Source organism: Taudactylus pleione, unplaced genomic scaffold (assembly GCF_031769625.1).
Source record: "Taudactylus pleione unplaced genomic scaffold, aTauple2 ptg000318l, whole genome shotgun sequence".
NCBI classification, from domain to species: Eukaryota; Metazoa; Chordata; class Amphibia; order Anura; family Myobatrachidae; genus Taudactylus; species Taudactylus pleione.
In genome coordinates this window covers 1969875-1980676 of record NW_028284719.1, presented here as the reverse complement: position 1 = coordinate 1980676, position 10802 = coordinate 1969875, and the positions used below count along the sequence as shown (strand labels likewise).

At 36.9% G+C, this 10802-nt stretch overlaps 1 pseudogene; it reads left to right on the top strand.

Annotated features, from left to right (window-relative positions):
- The first annotated feature begins 2938 nt into the window (after positions 1-2938).
- LOC148509628 (nicotinamide N-methyltransferase-like) lies at positions 2939-10802 on the top strand (annotated as a pseudogene).

Sequence of the window (10802 nt, the reverse complement as noted above, 5' to 3'; positions counted from 1 at the left end):
ACCGTCAGTCTGACCACAGGTGTTTGGGATTGTGAAATGATCCACCTTGTCTGGCATACAATATTAATGAGATCTAATGATGTAGTAGATGGTGCACAACGATTTGCTTCCATTGTTCTTTCCATCACCAATCCCTCATTCTGAATACTTTTGTTTCTTCTTCTAAATGTAAGTTACCTGTTGCCGGAGCTGCTGTACTTTTGCTGCCTGTTACAGCACCTCTGTAATCTGAACTATCTTAACTACAGTACTTCAGGACCACTGGAAAATGTAAGTATTTAATAAAAGATGTCCGAAATAAAAAATGCATCTATTTTCTCTTTTTTTCCATTAAAGTGTTTTTTTTAAAAACTATAGAAACCTATGGGAGCTGCTATTGTGGCCAGAAACAGGGAAACCACGTCAGTTGTCTCTGATAACTGTTGTAGAACCTTTGTAATACATACATGGGATACTTACAGTTTGTATATATATACCTGAAAATTTCAGTTTTTATAGGGATTTCCTGCAGAATTAATTTAATAAATAGGCTCCTAAATGATAAGGGTTTGGAGAAAGATTACATTGCAGATGCTTACTAAAATTACTTGGAGACTTACACCCCTTTTCCACCAAAATTCCGGGTCTGACTCGGAGTTGGAACAGGGTTCCTATCTGGATCAGACCCGGAATTTAGCCCTAGACCTGGATTTTCCGGTGTGAAAGTGGACGCTTGGAGATGACATCATCTCCAAGCGTCACTGCAGGTCATCAAGACCAGAAGTGCGCCGTACACACAGCAGGGTTTCACGGGTTACTCCCATGTTAAACCCTGCTATTTACCTGGGTTGGATTGCCGGTCAGTCGACCCGGCGATCCATCCCTCTCCCCTTTTACACCAAGGAGCTGCCTGGGTTAAGACTGCAATAACCCAGGTTTTAGCTCCAGTGTAAAAGGGGTATTATATTCACTGCAGTACTTTTTGCAATACTGTATTGACCTGTAATTCATATGCTCGTAATGATAAAGCAAAAATAGACCTTTCTTAGTTATACAAGTGAAATTTATATAAAATAAACTGTAAGAATTAATTGATATTGTATACATATAAAATATATAAATTACCATATGAAATATATAAATTACCAGTAGCATTTATTTTGTAATAAAACATGTTAGTGCAAGATAATAGCATATTTCTAGTGATTTTATTAATTAAATTAATACTTAATAAAGTATATAAAATACTCTGCTTTAAAAGATTAATTTTAAAACTAAAATGTTTTACTAAGATATGTTTTAGATGAATAATGATATTAATTATGATTAACAGTAAAGTAATTATTGCTAAGAAGATATAAATAAAATAGAAGGCATTGGAAAAATATAGAAATAAAGGAATCAATAGTTTTTAGAAAGAGATTTAAAATGGCTGCTACAGACATTTTACAGATGCGTCTTCAGCTAATTTTTATTAAACATACAAGAATAAATTACAAATATTAAACTAATAGCATGTAATTGTTTTATGATTTATTATGTGACAGCAAAATAATGAGAAATCATAATACAGAACTTTTCATTAGATCAAGAAATATGTTATATATTTATTCTTTTTAGAAACTTTCACCAACCTTGGATTAGAGTAAATATTATGATGGAGATAAGTTTGTTCTAAAGAAATAACCTTTCTAGTTATAAAATATTTATAAATTTAATGCAGAAAGTTATATTTGTAATAACAAATATCGATGTAGAGAAGGTTTATTTGTAATAACTAACAAATAAAATTATAATAGCGAATCCTAAAATAGCATCCATGTAGTTTGTTCTGACATATGTTTCAGATAAGGAATACGCGTGCGAATATGATGTTGACTTACGGACAGACTTTGGATAAGTAGTATCCCATGTAATGACTGACCAATGATGATTGCTCGGTGAAGTCAAGGCCACCAAGATGGAGGATGCATCCAATTAAGTTCTGGATATTCCACTATAATGATATTTAAAAATAGTGTAATGTTTATGTAAGTTAATAGAGATAGAAAAAATGCATAGTGCACGGTATGCATATTAGGTGTGACATGCATGTACACCCTACAACCACATTGACATGATGTTGGGGGAAGATGACTGGGAACAAGTGCTTTAACTATTTTCCTTGTTGCAAAATGTAAAACAGAAAAGTGGATACAATGGTAATTTTTCACCACATTAGTAGACTATGATTCCCTCACTTGCATTCCCTTGACCAACTCATGAATACGATTACTCATCATGTGATAACACAAATGTTCCTGCTGCAGTTTAATGTAAACAACTGGATCCTAGAAAACCTGAGTAGAATATTTTGAGGTTTTGCTGGTTCAAGTTAAAATGTTTGATTTTTTTTAAGGCAAATCCCAGTGTGTTGGGTAGATAAATATATATTTTCCAACCAACATTCCTGGTTTGCCGACAAAATCTGAGAAAATCTGCAAAAAAATTACGCTTGATAAATAGTTCCCAAAAACTTGAGCGTTGGCCTGTTACTGATACTGTATTACTAGCATCCACAAAATATGTAATGTACATGGGATGGATTCAAGAATGTAGCTGGATACCCCAGCCCACTGAAAACAAAAAAATCCCCAAAAGATGTGCCACTGAGATATGAAAGCCCAAAAATATTAACTCATAATTTACATTGGTTTAAATTAAAATGCTGATACTATATATTTAACATACACATTTGTACTGGAATTATTATAATGATATATTTGTAAATCATAGCATCTGATGAATTCCCCTCTAGCAACTCAATATAATAATAAACCACGTGTTAATATTGATATTCCTTACTGCTTCTGAAATTTAAATTACTGTGTTCCTACATCCTAGTGACTATAAAGTAACTAGTCAAGTAAGAGAGAAGAAAGACGTGAGGGCAAAACTGTTTGCAATACAATATTGAAAGATGGATTGTGCCTCCAAAAAGCTCTATCACGTACATGGTTTTGAATCTAGAACATATCTGGAGACCTATTATTCTGATAAACCAGAAAATGTTTTTGCAGAAGAAGCTATGACATATCCTATGGGGAAACTTCATGAGTTTCTAACTACAGGTATTTATACTATACTGTACTTTATCTTACAGCAAAGATGACATTATTTGTTCATGTAATGTCTTTGTTGAAGGAAATAAGCACATTTTCTATTTGTCTACATTTTAGGTTGGTAATTCAATGCATTCAACCTCTAATAAAAATGTGTCTTACTGTATACTATATGTTTAGTTGGTTGAGTAATCTCATATCTATGAGATTGTCAATATACAGTAGAACATGCTTGCATACATCTGAAGTCATTTAACGCTGTTCTATATGAAGAAAATGCACTAAGGTGGCAGATAAAATAGAACACAACCCTTTATCCATACTTGTACTGTGTCACATGATTAGTTTTGAGATTTATGCAATCCCTAAGAGACAGTCCACCTAGACAGAATTTGCCTGTGTTCATCTGGAGCTATTTACTATTATTTTACTTAACAAAATGTACAAAATAATTGCTACTGGTCTATAGGAGAATGGTGTGGCTGGGAGTAGGCTGTGCAATGAGACTGACAAATAGCAAGGACCCGATCCATCCTTGTTTTTGTACAGTAGCTTTCTATATCCTCAACATGTTGCCCAGTCATACTCATCGAATTTAGGTCCAATCCATAGTGCACACGTCGTTTGATTTAAAATTCAACAGAACAAATCATACAGTAGTTCTTACACATTGAGATATTAAATATTAAAAATAAAGCAACCATTTAGTTAGTAAAGTAACCAGGTGGTTTCTCAGCATGTCACATATGTAACTTTAGTAAAAGTGAGTTTTACATTATTCAAAGGATCTGTGTATATCTGTACATTTTCTAAAGGTTGATTGTAATTGATTTTAAATCAATCTAAAGTGATCAATATTAATGTTGTGTTACGGCGGCTAAGGGGTAGAAATACTAAGCCTTGGAGAGAGATTAAGTGGAGATAGATAAAGCACCAACCAATCTAATGCAGCCTGTAAAATGACAGTTAGGACGTGATTGGTTGGTACTTTATCTCTCTCCACTTCTTAGTACATATCTGTCTTTATCACACATTTATGTTTTTAAGAGATAGCAAACATGTAATTTAGCCTCTGAAACACAACACTGATGTTGATTGATTTAGATTGATTTGAAATTGAATTATAATAGTAAATAGCACTATAGGCTATATTCAATTAGAGGCGAAAAGTCCGTTATCAGCAATAAGTTATCACCGATGATGTCATTTTCGCCAGTTTCACACCACCCTGCGAAAAGTCTTTGAAAAAAAACGGGGAAAAGTTTTCTCCACTGAATAGGTGGCGAAAAAAAGTGCAGAATTGGGGTTTATGGGTGCAGACTTAAAAAAAAAAATAGCCTACACCCCTGGGAGTGTCCCAAAAAAGTAATCTCTGAAAAAAATTAAAAAAAAATCCTCAGACACCGCAAAAAATTGACTTTCAATTTGGGGGCAGAAAAAAATATTGGGGGACAAAGTTTTAAAGTAGCAAAACTGATTCAGGGTGGGTCCCCATGTATGCGGCAGGTGTTTTGTAGAATCCGGCTGGTAGCGGCAGGTGGATTTTTGCAGAAATGCAAAAATTCAGTTTAGAGACTTAAAAATATGCTTGCACCCATTTCCATGTACCCCAAATTTGATGTTATCCCCCTAAAAAAGCTAAGTGCTATTCTTCATCACTTCTTCTAAAGCCACATTTATGCACCTCCAGCAGCTATTTTAAAACCCTGACTACCTTCAGCATTCCAAATCAGGGGCACCCATAGTGATCCCCCATGTCATGACATATTTTGGTGGGTGACAGCATTTACCCAAAAACTGACAGGACTTGTCAATACTTACCTCTTTGCCAGGTCCCATTTTAGCCGGATCCTAATTGAATATGGGGATAAGCGGGCACGCGCCCGATACTTTTTCCCTGGAAAAATCTGAAATGATGGCAAAAATCTGACCTCTGACTTTTCGCCTCAAATTGAATATGGCCCTATGTGTCAGTTATATTATCCCCTTAATATGATGACATTGGGAACAGTTCAAAATAATCTTCCTAAAAAATGGGAGCTGTCTGTATTAGGATACCACTTCTGTAGATGTCTCATACATTTTAAAATTCAATATTAAATAAAGGACACATACATGTAGCATAATATATCCAATTGTATCATTATAATTTTTTTAATTGTTTAATATAAAAGTATCACATTTAGCGGTATATTTACTACAGTGTGGGTTCTTCGAAGTGGAGATTTTGCCAATGGCAACCATTCAGATTCTAACTATCATCTTCTAGAAGATGCTAGATTAATGATAAGTAAAATCTGAATGGTTGCTGTGTGCAACAGCTCCACTTTTAAAAACCTGCACTTTAGTAAATATACCCCTAGAGCCAGATTCAATTAGCCTGATATCTTACCATGTGAGGAAAGGTTGTAGCTTCAGACTTTTACCTCTGGAGCTATTCAATTACAAGTAATTTCTCTCAAGTGGTAAATCTGTGGCTAACAACCCTTAACCCATAGATTCCAGGAAAAGTACCTGGAGCTATTGGTTAATGTGTGTAATATAATAGCCCCAAGCACTGCATCATGGCTAATTCGAACCTCGAGGCTAATTGAAATCAGATGTTAGATTTGCATAGTTATAATAGTCATATTTTCATGTGTATAATGATCCTTGATAATATTTTTTGGAGATATAGCTATTATACTGTACTTACTGCCTGGGATTGTGCACTAATTCAAAGTTTGCATATTTTGGCGAAAGAAGCAGCCGCAGGTACTGTACTTAATTTAAGATTTCATGTGGTATGAATCAGGCTATTTGATTAAGAGATTACATTACTTATACTTTCAAGCAGTTACATGAGTGTTGTGTTCCCTTCATAACCCCATAAAATCACATTATAGTATGATCTGTAAAATTAAGAGCTAGAAGTACATTATATATTGCTGACAGAATGCTGCTTATAAGCATGAAGGGGGTTAAACCCTCAGGCTGAGTCAAAATTGATTGGGCTTAAAGACATGATGTGGATTTTTTTTTTTTACTGAGAGTGGATTTATGTTACATATCAGAGCCAATGAGGTAGTAGTAGGAGGGGTTAGGTTGAGATGCTTTATATTAGCAATTCTTACAGGTCAGCCTCTTTGCGACTGATCTTCCCACCTTTAATCCCTTCTTTGGCATTTGCCTATGGCAGTAATATTATGGTGCTTCATTTGGGTTAACTCTACTTCCAGTATGGGTGTGGCTGACATCACCCTGCCAAGGTATCATCCATATCACCCATGGGGGGTCAGCTTCCACGGTGTGATACATAGAAGAGCTTTGTATCCGGATGATAAGCACTGATGGTCCAATACTTATCTCATATTTAAGCTTCCTTTCCCCAATGCTTTTGTTATCGGGTGACAGCTGCGGTCCTTGTATTTTTGCCCCTTTAATTCTCTCACCAACATATATGATAGCTGTGTTAGAGCCCAAACATAATGCATGCAGTGTTTGCATCTGTACTTGAATCACTTAATCACCCGTAGTCCAGCCATCCTTTCTCTGCCACCATAGTCAGTTGTTTATGATATCACTATACATGACCTCTATAGCCCACATGCTTTGTCTCGTGATTTTAGAAATTAGGATGTTGTCACCAGTCTATTGGTTAGAATGTCAGAAGCAAGGCCATCATCTACTGCAAAGGTGTTTAGGAACTTTCTAATCATTTGACTTTTTTCCCACAGCTAATATCAAAAGAGAAGTTGTACTGGTCATCTGCATTGGTCCCATAGTTCTCTACCTGAACTCAGCCTGTGAATTTTCCAAGACGTCTACTTACTGAAGTTCAGGGAAACTTGCATTATGGAAGTGAACAGATGGATGAATAAGCGTACGGGAGCATTCAATTGGTATCACACATCATCCTTTATATCAGACTTAGAAGGAAAAAGGTTAAGTTATTCTACAGACATTTGTATGTCTATGTGTAACTGCTATTTTACTTGTCTTCCCTGTGGTTAATAATAATAATAATAATAAGGGAACAAAGTGCCTCCACCCAAGCCACTTAGCTATTTTCTGTGTTCCACCAGGGGTTGCCCTGGGATATCCCCTAGCACTCCTGTATTGGATTAAGTGTATTATCTTTTATATGATGACAATTAAAGAGACACACATTGAATATGGACCCACAATCATAGAGAATTGTTTTACTGCCTCTAGATGCGGGAAGTTCTCATTATCCTGGCAGATAAGTATAGGTTAAATAACACTGACAAACGTATTATATATTCATTTAAAAATACATTTCAGGTGTTCCACATGAACATATTATGTAATAAATCAGGTATGAAATAGGGATTTTGTACATAGTGCTCATCCTCTGTAGAGTGTATTTTGTGCAGGTATAGTGTTCTCAGATGCTGAGGGTGTTGTGTGAAATGTGGTTAACAGTCACTTTATTATTGATGTTTAAATGGAGACACAGGGCTCCTACATTCAATATAGGACCATGTTGTAGTGACAGATGTGGGTGTGTTCCACTTCTGTGGTGTGTCTATCATAAGACCTTGGAATAGTTGCCAGGAGGTAAGCTGGCTCCTTTAGGGTGACTCTTTCCATAATATACATTGTAGCTACATCTCCCTATGTACACTTATAGTGTGACAGCTAAAGTTGTGGGGTGTGGGCACATGACAGGCTCCTTTAGGGTGCTTCTCTCCATATCAAACCTGTGGTGACAAGTGTTCCTCACACTGTGGTATGAAAACCCAGTGTTGTGGACACTGCTCTTTAGTTGTGGTGCAGTGGTGGAGTCCTGCTCTGTGCACTAACCAGTAAGTGGCTGCAGGTGTGCAGTGATATGAAGTGAGTCCACTCTTCCCCTAGGGGCATTTTAGCAGGAGACTCTGATGCCCATACCAGTGCCACGGCTCTCTGGATGGCTCCCACTGCCACACTGTATCCACTCCTTAGCTTTGCTGATGTAAGACTTTCCAATGGTCAGGTTGCCTGAGCTATATAGTCAGCCCATGTGCCAGGACATTTTACCCACTCCTGACTTATGACAGATCTTGATCTTTTTGGCACTTACTACATCAGTGCCATATATGTCCATTGTAAAATACACTGTGGTATCATGCTCCATACAGTACCATAAAAATATATACAGCTAAAGCTCCACAAAGTTATACTGTATACAAAATCATCTCTACATACAGTATACATACAATATATTTACAATATTCTCCAATCAGTCATACAATTAAAACCACTGACATGTGAAGTACATAACATGGAGTTACAATGGCACCTGTCATTGAGTGGCATTTATTAGGCAGCAAGTGAATAGCTAGTTCTTGAATTTGATAAGACAGGAGCAGTCTAAGGATATGAGCGACTTTCATAAAGGCGAAGTTGTGATGGCTAGACAACTTGGTCAATACATCTTCATATGGCATGTCTTGTAGGGTGTTTCCAGCATGCAGTGCTTAGTACTTACCAAACGTGGTTCAAGGAAAAAGAACTAGTGAGCCAGTGACAGGATCTTAGGTGACCATGGCTAGGCGTGAGGAGTGAAGGCTAGCCTGTTTGCTCCTGTCCCACAGAAGAGATACTGTGGCACAAATTGCTGTAAAAGTTAATGCAGTCTATGATAGTAAGGTAGAGAATGGGGGTGTCTGGGTGGAGCCCAATAGGATATCATTACTCCTGCAGTCTAAGGAGAGAAGAGAGATTCCCATTTAACCCTGTAGAATAGCAGGAAAAATGAGGAATACAGTTGTATCTTCAGCTCCGGAAGAGGTAATAGCAATAATCTTAGTTATAACCTGCTAAAATGCATCTGTGACACAGTGCTGTGACTAGACTGTCCCTTACTCTCCTAAAAAGAGAGCAATATAGTGTTCTGGGATTGTCCTGATAATTTTTTCAGCTTCAACCAATATAATATAACGATCAATCTTTTAGCCACACAGTGATCTATATTATAAAGTATATTTGATATGGTGCTAACATCATTTGTTTATATGGTATATTTCAATGATTATGTAACAACTGTCTGTGCTCTTTTACTTTTGTCTGTTGGTTTCAATTAACAACAGTAATGACAACAGTAACTCTAACCGTGCTGCCCAAAAATCCACTTTACAGATAGATATCCCAATTTTTTGCACTGCTCGTGTGCTTAAGCTGTATATATGCAATCCTAAGCTAATACCAGTGATTTAGAGTCTTACGCATGTGCAACTCCCATTGTGGATGAAGGAGTATAACTGGGCAGCAACAATTCCCAAATAGTGTAGTTGTTCTTAAGGTGTGTCATGGGTATGTACTGTAGATGAAATTGAGAGCTACAGTATTCAGACTTGAATGCTCACCCAGAGATTCATCTGGATTCAAAAAGATCTCTGGCACTGAGTATGGGGCTAGTGCACATGCATGATGATAGTGATAATGGGCAGAGCCATTACAAGACATTTTGGTTCCCTGTGCCAGAAAGAGCATTGGTGCACCCCTATTTTTCAAATACGGGCATAAAGCACCTGAAAAAGGGCATGACCTCTTTGGAAAGGGCCAGGAAAGAGATAGGGGAGGCCAGGAGATTTTGGGGATGAAATAAGAGGAAGCTACATGTGAAAATGATAATAAAAAGAAAATTGACAGGCCCGAACAGCGCCCCCTGCCCTGTGGTGCCCTGTGCCATGGCACTGGTCACACTACCCTATTTACAGCCCTGATAATGGGTACTTCACATGCAGATAGCAAGAGCTGTGTGGCCTCATAGAGTATCAAACTGTGAATACAATTACTTACTGTACATTTCTTAATTCTACCTTTTTAATACATATTATCCTGTGACACATGCACTGGTTTGATCAGCACAAAAACAATAGGTTCAAATATATATTCATAAAATGTAGTGTAATAGCACATAACTTGCTTTATACAGTATTTGTACACCATTGCCTTCTTCCTACAAACCAAAAATGGCCTCCTATAGTGATTTCTCTCATTATTAAATCATACTTAAATAAATCTATGCCAAAAACAAAATTCTCATAACACTAGTCACTCAGCAATAGACATCCCAATCCACTCATCTCTCCATCAGAAGATGGAACACCAGTCACTCAGCAATAGACATCCCAATTAACTCAACTCTCCATCAGAAGATGGAACACCGTTCACTCAGCAATAGACAGCCCAATCCACTCATCTCTCCGTCAGACGTTGTAACACCGGTCAATTCCACTTTTACAATACAAAACACTACATATTGTGCAATATTCTGCATTTTTGAAGGACCTGCACTTTTGCACAAATAACCCCTATTGTGTTTGTATATTTCAGTGGCCAACATGAGGAGAAGGAAATAAGGATGAAGACAGCAAAGACATTGACAAAGAAAACATCACAGACCCGGTTGTGCTCCCACAAGCAGACTGTATCATCACTTCAGTGGCCCTGGATGTCATCAGCAGAGACCAAGATGAATATGTTAGAAATGTGAGAAAAATTGTTAAGCTGCTAAAACCTAAAGGTCAAATAGTATTAGTTGGCCTTATCAATGCAACTTTTTTTACAGTTGGGAAGGGGGTGTTCCATGTTTGCAAATATGATGAGGACTTTGTGAGAAAAGTTCTCATAGGAGAAGGTTTTATTATTGATCTTTGTGATATCCTTCCAAGAAATTCAGTGAGTGACCTTATTGATCATGAGGCCATTATATTCATTGCAGCTCACAGATAG